This window comes from Cyprinus carpio, chromosome B15, assembly GCF_018340385.1.
Source record: "Cyprinus carpio isolate SPL01 chromosome B15, ASM1834038v1, whole genome shotgun sequence".
In the NCBI taxonomy this organism is placed as follows: Eukaryota; Metazoa; Chordata; class Actinopteri; order Cypriniformes; family Cyprinidae; genus Cyprinus; species Cyprinus carpio.
In genome coordinates, this window is record NC_056611.1 from 4,670,459 (window position 1) to 4,682,542 (window position 12,084).

The window sequence follows — 12,084 nt, forward strand, 5'->3', positions numbered from 1 at the left end:
TAGTGTTTGTTAATCGTAGTTTCAAATATGCAGCAGTGTGTCTTTATTTCGTGTTGTGGTGATATGATGCAGTGTAAGGTTTACATAAATTTACCCCCCCCCCGGTAACGCAGTAGACGCTTCTAAAAGAAGGTTTTATAATGTCGAAGATGCAACGTGAAATAATCAATTTCAAAGTGCAGCGGGTTGAAGGTGAGGGTTGTGCAATCATTTGAACAGCACACCGTGTCTCCTTCACGTCCCTGACTCCGCAGTAGACTCTCCTCGGTCATGTTCGAGTCTAGGTTACAAAAATATAGCCAAACGTTTTCCATGTTTTCTTATTAATTCCCAACAAGGTGAGTATTAAGGCCAAGTTTAATCTCTCATCTAAAATCTTTATTATATATTATGCTTTGTCACAAAATTAGAAAAGCATTACTGTTATTTTTGTTTGTTTAATTGCAAATGAGAAGTCTGATGAATTTATAAAAGGCACATGTGTATGCTCAGTTGTGTGCTCACTTGTTTTTTTTTCCAGTGTAAATGCTTTACTCTCTTGTTTTTTTTTTTTTTTTTTTTTAATTAAAATAAGCACTTTTGTTTATTTTTTTGATTAATCAACCTAACTAATTAAAGAACTGCTGATCAAACTGAGCAAATGGGGATTACAGTTTTAATATATGATTTTTTCAACATCCATTCAACAACATAACTTTTAATCCAGGTTTTTCTTTAATCTTATCATAGCTGCTATATCTAGAATCTCGCTGATAATGGTTCTCATTCACTAATTATGTGTGCGCACAAGAATCATGATTCATCGTACTGAAAGTTACTCTGAATTCTAAACACCTGAACCCAGGTATGAAAAAAATCACATACTTTGGGTGTCCATATAAATAACAGTGTTGGGGAAAGTTACTTTTGAAAGTCATGCATTACAATATTGTGTTGAAAAGAAACAAATTTACATTACCTAGTTACTTTTTATGGAAATTCATTTACAAGCAGTGAATTACATTACATTTGTGTTATTTTTTAAATCAGGTCTTGGCTTGCTTGTTTGTTTTTAAGATGAAAAGATTATATTCTGTTTTGACACCAAAAGTGAAATGAATCCGATCAGGCTAAAGGAAATGTAAATTCTCATATGTGCAATAGAGGGCAAAGTTCAAACAAACTGTTCAGCAGTCCTGCCAATATAGATTACATGAAGAATAGGATGCAGAAAAAAAGGTCATATTCTGAGTTTGCATTTCACTGTTTTTATTCATTTTGAGGAATACTGAATCTGTTTTTGACATCTGCCCCTGTGAGAAACCTTTTTTATTCCATTGATACTTTTGGAACAATTTTTAATCAAGTGAATCCGAACATGGTCCTAAGATTTCTAGAGGAAATACATTTTTAACATCTTTTCTAGTCTTCCTTTGATTGATTGCACTTTATTCTCGCCATGAATATAGCCTTAGAAGCTGGTATGGCGTTTAAAAGAAAAGAAAGAAATAAAGAAAGAAAGAAAGAAAGAGAATCTGTTTTTGTAAATGCATGTTCACATTTAGTCTAGAACTACAGTGACATCATGTTAACAACATGTGAATGGGAGAAAACATCCATCAAGAGTTAGACAGTATTCTAGCGTATAATGTGTGGAATTTAATTTAATCCTCTGTTTTTTTTTTTTCAGAATTTAGTAGTATGTTACTCTTCATCCAAATGGTAATATTAGCTATACATTCCATTAGATTTGTGAATTGGTCAAATAAATATGGAGTTGAGTATTGTCAGCATAGCGGTGAAAACAAACTCTGTTTTCTAATGATATCTCAAAATGGTAGCATGTAGATGGTGAAAAGCAATGTCCCCAGTACTGAGCCTTGTGGTACTCCATACTGAACTTGTGATAGATATGACACCTCTACAGTTACTGCTACGTGATAATGGTCAGAGAAGTATGATTAGATCCGTGCCAATGCAATTCCACTAATGTCAACCCAATTTCCATGCATATCCAAAACAATGTTGTGGTCGATAATATCAAAGGCAGCACTAATGTCCAGTAACACTAACAGAGTTGCAACCATGATCAGATAAGAGCAAGTCTCGGATAACTTCGCTCTATTTTGGCACGTCGACCTGTCAGAAAACAATGTTGTGGTCGCCCACCTTTTCAGCTCAGAATTATATCTCATGTTTAACTACTATAGAGGCATCAGATCCAGCGGCAAATTCCAGAAGTTCTGGCTGAGGTAAGACTGCTCTCTGTGGCTTGATGAGCGCTGAATGGCTGTTGAAGTCCTGGAGCTCACATCTCCGAGAACGGCGAGGCACATTTTCAAATAGATGTTATGTTCACTAACAAAGTGCATATTTGATGGGGAAATGGTTGGAGTTCTTTTAACACTAGAGTATCGCATGCCTGGAAAAGGCTCTGAGCCAATCAGAATCGAGGATCAGAAAGAACTTTTGTATAAACATATCAGTTACGTGTTTCTATTAACAAAGTATTGAAAATGTTTCAAAGTATTGAAAATGTTTCATAACAACATGTGGGAAAAAGGAACACATGATAATGAATAATATGGAAAAATCCCAGAGGCATATTATTCATCATGACATCGTTGAGAAATGACATATGTATCATTTCCAGGATTGTGTCATCAGCATTCATTAAAAGTTAATGGACCTTTGTAGTGTCTATTCAGTTACACATCTTGATGTTTATTATTAACGACATTTATTTATTAATTTGTGGTTGTAGTAAGTTAACATATGTGTAGGCTGAATACATTGTAAACATATGTGTAGGCTAATTGGTTAAAAAAGACAAAATGTAAAAAAAACCCACATCATTACTCGTTAATCTGAATACCTCAGGCCTCTAAACACCTCAGACAATATATATTATTACATAAACTATCATTTATTTTGAAAATGTGAACAGTTGTATTTTAGGCTGGACATACAGAAATATTTTTGAACGTTTTCAAAACATGTTATTTGTGAATTTTCATACATGCGCCACCTATTGGAACCAAATATCTCAGGAACCCAGTTTATTGTAACACCAGCGGGCAAAGGATTCTGCTTGGTCTTAAGCACTTTATGTTATTCTCACTGTTTCCAATTTAGTTTGATATAGGTATGATCTCTGATGGTTATCGGTGGATCTATGAAAAGTCTGTTGGATTATACAGCCTCACTGTATCTGTTTGTTTTCATACAATCAAAAGGGACTTTGAGAGGAGTTGTACTCTGGTGCTGATGACTACAAACTACTTTGCATTCAGCTGAAATATAGTGCATTACATTCCCCCCTTAATATCTTATTTGTTTCATTGTATATTGATCATTTACATGCTCTTGTTTAATGCATGTTCATGGGGTCTTCGCATCAACATGACAACAACCTGATCAAATGATTGACAGACAGGGAACATATGATTAGCTAGTTTTTCAATATTATTCTAACATCAGGTAATAGGTACATTGTGTGTGTAGAAAAATCGCTTACAATGGCACGTTCTCTTGGCATTCCTCCAGTCCTCCAGGAGGCGCTGCGGCGGTGAGTCGCGGTTAATGATCGCGTTTGCGTTCGAGGGAGAGACGGGAAGAAACCAAACGCAGCAGCGAGGACGGCATTGAGAGCCTAAAGAGTGTCAAACATGTCAATATTCACTCCTACTAACCAGATCAGGTTAACTAATGTCGCCGTCGTGCGGATGAAGAAAGGAGGGAAGAGGTTTGAAATAGCCTGCTACAAGAACAAAGTGATGAGCTGGAGATCTGGCGCGTGAGTGTTGCTGCGACATGCCCGTCTTTTGACGTTTTTACGTTCGCGTTGTGTTTATTCTGCTATTATAACAGTCTTAAACGCGTTCAATTACAGCTACAGCACTTTTCGAGGGAGTTGTATTGCGTGTCTTTGCTTGTTTATGTTAATACTAGTGTTACAGTGTCAAATGCGTGATGTGTACATGTTTTTTACAGATACAATAGTCAACTAGAGATCCTTTTTCAGTGAGCAAATTAAGAGTTTATTTGACTTTATTGATTGATTAGGGGGTAGTTCCCCCTAAAAATGAAAATGTTCTCTCTCTCAGGCCATCCAAGATCAGGATGAGTGTGTTTCTTTGTCAGATTTGGAGAAATGTAGCATTGCATCACTGTCTCAGCAATGGAAGTGAATGGGTGCCGTCAGAATGAGAGTCCAAACAGCTGATAAAAACATCAAAAAAGTAATCCACAGTGCTCCAGTCATCAGTTAACATCTGGAGAAGACAAAAACTGTGTGTTTGTGCGAAACATTCTGACGGCACCCATTCACTTCCATTGCTGAGACACTGATGCAATGCGTACATTTCTCTAAATCCGTGTTCTTAGAAATGGAAATTTCATGATCACTTTGTTGGACAATTTGTCATTTTCTTAGCTGACATTAATGTGATGTTCACAAATCAACTTTTAGGGAGAAGGATCTTGATGAAGTCCTGCAGACAAACACAGTGTTTGTCAATGTGTCTAAGGGCCAAGTGGCGAAAAAAGACGACCTGTCGAGCGCTTTCGGCACAGAAGACCTACAGAAATATGCAAACAGTGTGAATTTCCAGCTGCTTTATTTTCTTATTTCATGTTAAAGTTTCTAACAACATACATGGGGGGTTTCATTCATGTGCAGATCTTAGCTAAAGGAGAGCTGCAGGTGTCAGATAGAGAGCGGAGGCAGAGTCAGCTGGAGCAGATGTTTCGTGACATCGCAACTATTGTGGCGGAAAAAATGTGTGAACCCCGAGACCACAAGCGGCCCTATACAGTGAGCCTGATCGCGAGGGCCATGAAGGACATTCACTCGACTCTCCGGTGAAGGCCAACAAAAGCACTAAGCAGCAGGTGAGCAGAGCGGACGGTGTGAGGGTCTCACGTCACACACGAGGTCTCTGTGCTAACACTAGCGTCTGTCCGTCCTCCGCAGGCTCTGGAGGTCATCAAGCAGCTGCAGCAGTCCATTCAGATTCAGAGAGCTCACATGCGGCTGCGCTTCGTGCTGCGGCCAGAGACGGGAAGAGGACTGAAGGAGAAGCTCAGGCCGCTGATAAAGACGGTAGAGAACGAGGACTTCGACGAGCAGCTGGAGATGGTGAGAGATGCTCTTGATCGGATATTTTGTATTTAACTGCAATGCTTATGCTATGTGAAGTGCATATATGAAGTTGCTGTTTATATGTTTCAAATAAGACAACACATCCATAAATATACATGTGGGTCAAAGACGGAAAAGTGTTTTAAGTATAAAAAAAAGTGTAATACTGCTTTAAACTGTTGTAGTTTTCCCCCAAAAAATGCAAAAAGTTTTCTGTTGAAAATGTATGATAATTTTGTTTTTGTTTTTCTGAGCAAAAAATAAATATCATACACATTTCCCCCTGATTTACAGAAGACAGTAAAATGTCATTCAGTGTAACAATCTCGTTAGGCATATTTACAACAAAAATCAATTTATGACATATTAAAAGACTAATTACTTTCACCCCAAACACTAATGAGTTGTAATTTAACATTTTTAACATTTGCCACTATGCTAGGTTTTGCCCATGTGTCAGTAAGATTTTTTTACTACTTTTAAAAACACAATAAAATTTAGTATGCTCCATTATTCTTTTAGATGTTTTAATATGTACACGTCAGAATAAGCATGTTGTTTGAATTTTTGCATAAATATTGTTACACTGAATGAGAATGTAACATTATTTCAACCAAATTTTGACATTTTATCCTCCAAAAACTTATTTGAAACCTTAAAAGTAGACATTTTACTTACATTTAATGTGCTTTCTATGGACACAAAATCACTTTTGTACATTTCTTTTGATGCGGACATCTTTCAACACTGATAATAATCAGAAATGTTTCTCGAGCAGCTAATCTGAATATTAGAATGATTTCTGAAGATCATGTGACACTGAAGACAGGAGTAATGATGCTGAAAATACAGCTGCGCATCACAGAAATACATTACAGTTTAATGTATATTCACATAGACAACAGCTGTTTTAGACTGAAATAATATTTCACAATATTAGTGTTTTTGATCCAAATGAATGCAGAAGAGAACTTGTTTGAACAGGTTTATTTGTTTATTGTGCAGGTGTGTCTGATCGATCCCGGGCTGTTTCCGTGACATCGATGAGCTGATCCGCTGTGAGACGAAAGGGAAGGGGACGCTGGAGGTGCTCAGTCTCAAAGACGTGGAGGAAAGGAGACGAGAAACTAGAATAAGCTCCTCATCTAACCAACACATTAAACTGCTGCAGACTCGTTTCATATGAAAGAGCCTTTTTTGATGAGTTACATTCAGGAACAATACTGAAAATCTGGTAAACTCGTTTTAAAAAAAAACTAACAACATGTCCCCAAAAACTAAATTATGCTCAGTTGCGGTAATCTGTTTTCTGTGAAAATGAAATTAACTTTGTTTTAAAATACTAAAAGTAATGATAAAAATAATATACGGGTGAGTGATCTGTAAGAGTGCATTTGTTTGCCTCAATGAAATATTTGCTCTTTGAATAGTTTGTAATTGTGTCTTCTTCTGTTAGTCATCAGCTAGAAAAAAAAAAATCACTGATTTCAAAAAAATGCTGTAGTTTGTGGTCTGGATTCGTTGGATTCACCACTGAATAAAAAAATAAAAAAAACAAAAAAGTAATTGTGACTTTATCAGAATTGCTTGTTTATATCTAGCATTTCTGAGAAGAAAAAAAAAAAAAGTCATTGTGATTGATTAAAAGTCAAAATTACCTTGTAAAAAGTTTTTATTCAGTGGCGGAAATATTATGGCTTCCAAAGATTCTGCTATTCTTTACAATTATAATTATAAATTATAATATTGTTATACAGGTGCTGGTCATATGCATTAGAATATCATCAACAGAATATCAAGTTGATTTATTTAACTAATTCTATTCAAAAAAGTGAAACTTGTATGTTTATATTTCATTCCTTACACACAGACTTATACATTTCAAATGTTTATTTTCTTTTAATTTTGATTATTAAAACTGACAACTAAGGAAAATCCCAAATTCAGTATCTCAGTAAATTAGAATATTGTTGGAAAGGGTTAATATTGAAGACAGCTGGTGCCACACCTAATCAGCTAATTAACTCAAACACCTGCAAAGGCCTTTAAATGGTCTCTCAGTCTAGTTCTGTAGGCTACACAATCATGGGGAAGACTGCTGAATTGACAGTTTGTCCAAAAGACGACCATATTGCCATGACACCTTGCACAAGGAGGGCAAGACACAAAAGGTCATTGCAAAAGAGAGGCTGGCTGTTCACAGAGCTCTGTGTCCAAGCACATTAATAGAGAGGCGAAGGGAAGGACAGAGATGTGGTAGAAAAAAAGTGTACAAGCAATAGGGATAACCGCACCCTGGAGAGGATTGTGAAACAAAAACCCCTTCAAAATGTGGGGGAGATTCACAAAGAGTGGACTGCAGCTGGAGTCAGTGCTTCAAGAACCACTACACACAGACGTATGCAAGACATGGGTTTCCCAATGAGCCCCAACTAAGTATTGAGTGCTTTACATGCTCATACTTTTCATGTTCATACTTTTTAGTTGGCCAAGATTTCTAAAAATCCTTTCTTTTGTATTGGTCTTAATTTATATTCTAATTTTCTGAGATACTGAATTTGGGATTTTCCTTAGTTGTCAGTTATAATCTTCAAAATTAAAAGAAATAAACATTTGAAATATATCAGTCTGTGTGTAATGAATGAATATAATATACAAGTTTCACTTTTTGAATGGAATTAGTGAAATAAATCAACTTTTTGATGATATTCTAATTATATGGCCACACCTGTATAATATAAAATACAAACTTACAATTTTTTTTTTTTTTAAAAAGTGTGTGTATATATATATTATATATATGCTGTATAGCATTAATTTCTCATGGTTTTAATTGCAACAAAAAAAAAAAAAAAAAAAAATAGGGATACATAATTTAACTCCATAAGTAATTAATCAACAAACCTTTTGTATTTGTATTTTTTTTCTCATTAGTTTTGTCTTTTCAGTTTTGGACATTAACATTTTTATTCAAGTCAAAGCCCTGCATTAAAACTGACCACAAACAATCATATCATGTTTTTAATATATAAAAAGAAACATTTAAAATTTTAATTATTCTTATTTACAATTTACAACAGTACATGTAATAACAGTTAAAACATTGTCAATCATGCATAAAAAACGTATAAAATAGCAGATCTGCGTTTGTAAAATGAATGCGCTGGGACTGTTAGGAGCGTTACATTGACGTTCGGGGGCTAGAGATGTGTTCAACACGGTTACGTGAAATACATGAAACGTGACGACCGTACGTCAGATAGCCGTGAAAACTCACAACAGAAAACACTGGAGTGAAAGCCCTAGAAAACATCTGCTTAGTCAAACACAGCTGGAGTTAATTAAGGACACTGCTTCTAAAAAGAACAGGGTTTAGAAAAAAGGCATATTTGATGTGACGATGTACCTGTAGCTCTTCAGATGTGTGTGTGTGTGTGTGTGTGTGTGTGTGTGTTACACAGGCAAAGACACGGCATTCTGCTTCATTCACAAGACTGTAATTCTTCTCCTTTTTGTCTATTTCTATTTCATTAAAAATCAAAGTTTTTTAGTCCCTCTGGTCAGAATAAATAAAAACCCACAAGCCAGGTTAGACAGAAATGTTTCTGAACTCGCTCGCAGCTCAGATGGCGCTGTGTCGTTCTGTTCCGGGTTGTCTTGTGTACGGGATCTTTAAAGGGGTGGAGAGATATAGAAAAAACATGCCATTAACACACAATCTTACTTTTTATACAAGCAAAAGGCAGAAAAAAGATTTATTTAAAATTTTGTGACGCTGGAGCACAAAAGGCAGTCATAAGTGTCACAGGTAATATTTTTGTAGCATATAGACAGCAATACATTGTATGGGTCAAAATTATTGATTTCTCTTTTTATGCCTTCAAAAATCATTATGATATTAAGTAAAGATCATGTTCCATGAAGATATTCTGTAAATTTTCTACTGTAAATATATCAAAACTTAATTTTTGATTAGTAAATATGCATTGCTAAGAACTTCATTTGAACAACTTTAAAGATGATTTTCTCAATATTTAGATTTTTTTTGCTCCCTCAGATTCCAGATTTTCAAATAGTTGCATCTCAGACAAATATTGTCCTCCTAACAAACCATACATCAATGGAGAGATTATTTATTCAGCTTTCAGATGATGTATCAATCTCAATTTTTGTGCTCAATGATTACATTTAACATGCATTTAACTGTTTCCCAACCAGCAATTTTTTTTTTTTTTTTTTTTTTTAAAGTTGCCAGCCACCACCATTCATTTTTGATCGTTTCCACACAAAACTTTTATTTATTAATATCTGACCATGCAATAAGTCAAAAAATAGATCTGAACCTTTGCTTTTTAAACAAACAAACGGTTTTTTTATTCTAGCTTTATGCATTTTTATATAAACTCTTGAAGATTAATAAAAAAATGCAGCATTTTGAACAAAAAGTTGAGAAAATTGCATTTTTGCTAAAGACTACATTTGTTTTTAGATTTTATGGTCAAAACACACACTTCTGTCAGCACCCACAAAGCTTCACAGCCCTAAAACACTTCCTGAGTACACATTTCATTCAAGTAACTTTAAGCAGTTTTGATTAACATTCTGTTTAATGTTTGATCACACATGCAATGGCTTGCTTCTGCTTCTTTCTTCACTTGTGTTTGAATCCAGAGATTCAGTACTCTTTCAGAAGATGTGTAATAGCGCCCCCTACAGTATATCAGTGATGTCAGGAAGGAAGTGTGCTGACCTGCTCGTTCATGATGGCAGGAGAGCTCGGTCAGCATGTCTTTATAGTGAGCTTTTCATCTCCTCCTGATACTCCAGCTGATCTTCTTTTTATGAGACGCTCGTTCACCTTCAAGGCCTGACCACACGCGTCTGCGAACTGCCTGAGGACCACAAACAGCAAACCCGGATCACTACAGCTCTGTTAAAATCATCTGATACACTCCAAAACTTTGAGCATTGTTTAGCTTTCAGTGCATTTTTTTTAACATCATTGAAACATTCCGCTTTAGAAGTTTTATCATAGATGTTCCAGCTTTAAAACTTCCCAAAACAAACCAAACTTCTGTGGTCTAACTTCCCTGCTTTAAATGTATGTCAGGGTTTCTGGACATCTTATAAAGATCTTAAAATATCTGAATTTACACTTACATAAATGAAGGCCTCAAAAGCTCTTAAATCAGAGCAGAATTTCTTAAATTCATACAATCCTGGCATTTAATGTTGCATGAACTGCAAAAAATGAGTATCTAGATACAAATATCTAAAAACATCCTTAAATGAAGACACTGTGCTGGAGATGCAAACGCAGATATAGAGTCTTTGTTTTCTAAGAACTGAACAAATTTAAGTGCGTTTAAACAAAGAAATATCTATCATGGGGAATGAAAAACTTGTTTTCCCTTTAAATGAAGAGTTCATCGGTAGATATTTGTGTTTTGTTTTAATAATGAACTCAATGTATTTTGATCATGACTTTCTTATTTTAGGTAATTTTGCTTCTCAAGTAAAATGTATTTTGACAAACTCTTTAGACATCTGCAGTTGTGAAATTAACTGATGAAGGACATTTTTTTTGCAGTGTGATCAGAAGGTATAGTAAAAGTTTATTACTATATACTAGTGTTGGGTAGCAAAGCTATTCAAGCCTTAAGCTGTTTTTTTGTGTGTGTGTGTGTGTGTGTGTGTGGTGTGTGTGTGTGTGTGTGGTGTGTGTTGTGTGTGTGTGTGTGTGTGTGTGTGTGTGTGTGAAATCAAAATCAAATCAAATGTAATGCAGATCTGTTGGAAGTTGTATTTTCAAACTTTGAAATGTTGCTAATTCGAGATACATTTTACATTTAGAGACCACATTGATCTGTTTCAAATTCAGTTTATTTGTTCTGGACTTGAGAACTAATTCTGCATGAGAATGAAGGAAAATTCTGACGCCAGTTATCATTTATACTTTGCGTGAGGAAAAGTTCCTTGATGCGGGAACGCAGAGGTACCTGAAGATCTCTTTCAGGAGTTTGACTTGGTTGTCTGGGTATTTCTTGGCGTTCTTCTCCTCGAGGAAGGCTCGGGCGTAGGCCATGGGCCCAGCGTTTTACCTAAAACAACATAATGAATTCATGAAAATTCGCATCCTTATTTCACAGTCTTAGTCAAGATGCTAGAATGCTCATGCTGTAACTGGTACACTGTGGTTTAGAAATGGCTAGATACTGTTGGGAAGCTCACTTTGGAAATGTAATAGGTTACAGATTACCCTATTTAAAAATGAAACAATTAAGGTCACTATTTCAATTACTTTTCTCAAGTAATGTAACTTATTACATTTGTGTATTTTTGATTACTTCCACATTTTTTTTTTTTTTTCTAAAGTGTTAATAATTTTCAAGCATTTAAAGCAGGCAGGGTTAACCTTAAATGCAGGTTTGAAATCATAAGATGCGGTTTAATAGAAACCTGGAGAAACCTATAGAAATGCCTTGGAAATAAACAGTTAATCTTAAAATAGGTAATAGGAATAGGAAATAAAACGGTTATGGAATAAGCATGTGCCCTAAGTTCCTGAAACATTGGCGTCTCATATTTTAGAGCATTCAATGCAATTTAGGAAGAAAATCAATCAAATCTGTATGTGTGTGAAAATATTCAGATGCAGCCCTCTTTGTAATCGTTAACATTTTCACGAGCAACACGTTTTTTCTCAGTAACTGTAACAGATTACAGTTATTTTGTAATTCAGTGACATGTAACGAGTTACCTCCTCAACACGTGCTCGTTCTTCAGAAGATCTCGTGCATGGGCACACCTTCACGCTGACGCTGCCCTGCAGTTTGGAGCTGCAGCCGGATCATGTCCACCTATCGCCGCCATGCCGCACAGCCTGATTGAGTTCAGACACTTTGCGGCTCATCTCGTCGATCGCCCACCTCGATGGGTTCATCTCCGTGCTCTGCTGCTCC

At 35.7% G+C, this 12,084-nt stretch overlaps 1 pseudogene; it reads left to right on the plus strand.

Annotated features, from left to right (window-relative positions):
- Window positions 1-203: 203 nt before the first annotated feature.
- On the plus strand, window positions 204-6,368 carry LOC122139771 (annotated as a pseudogene).
- Window positions 6,369-12,084: the final 5,716 nt, after the last annotated feature.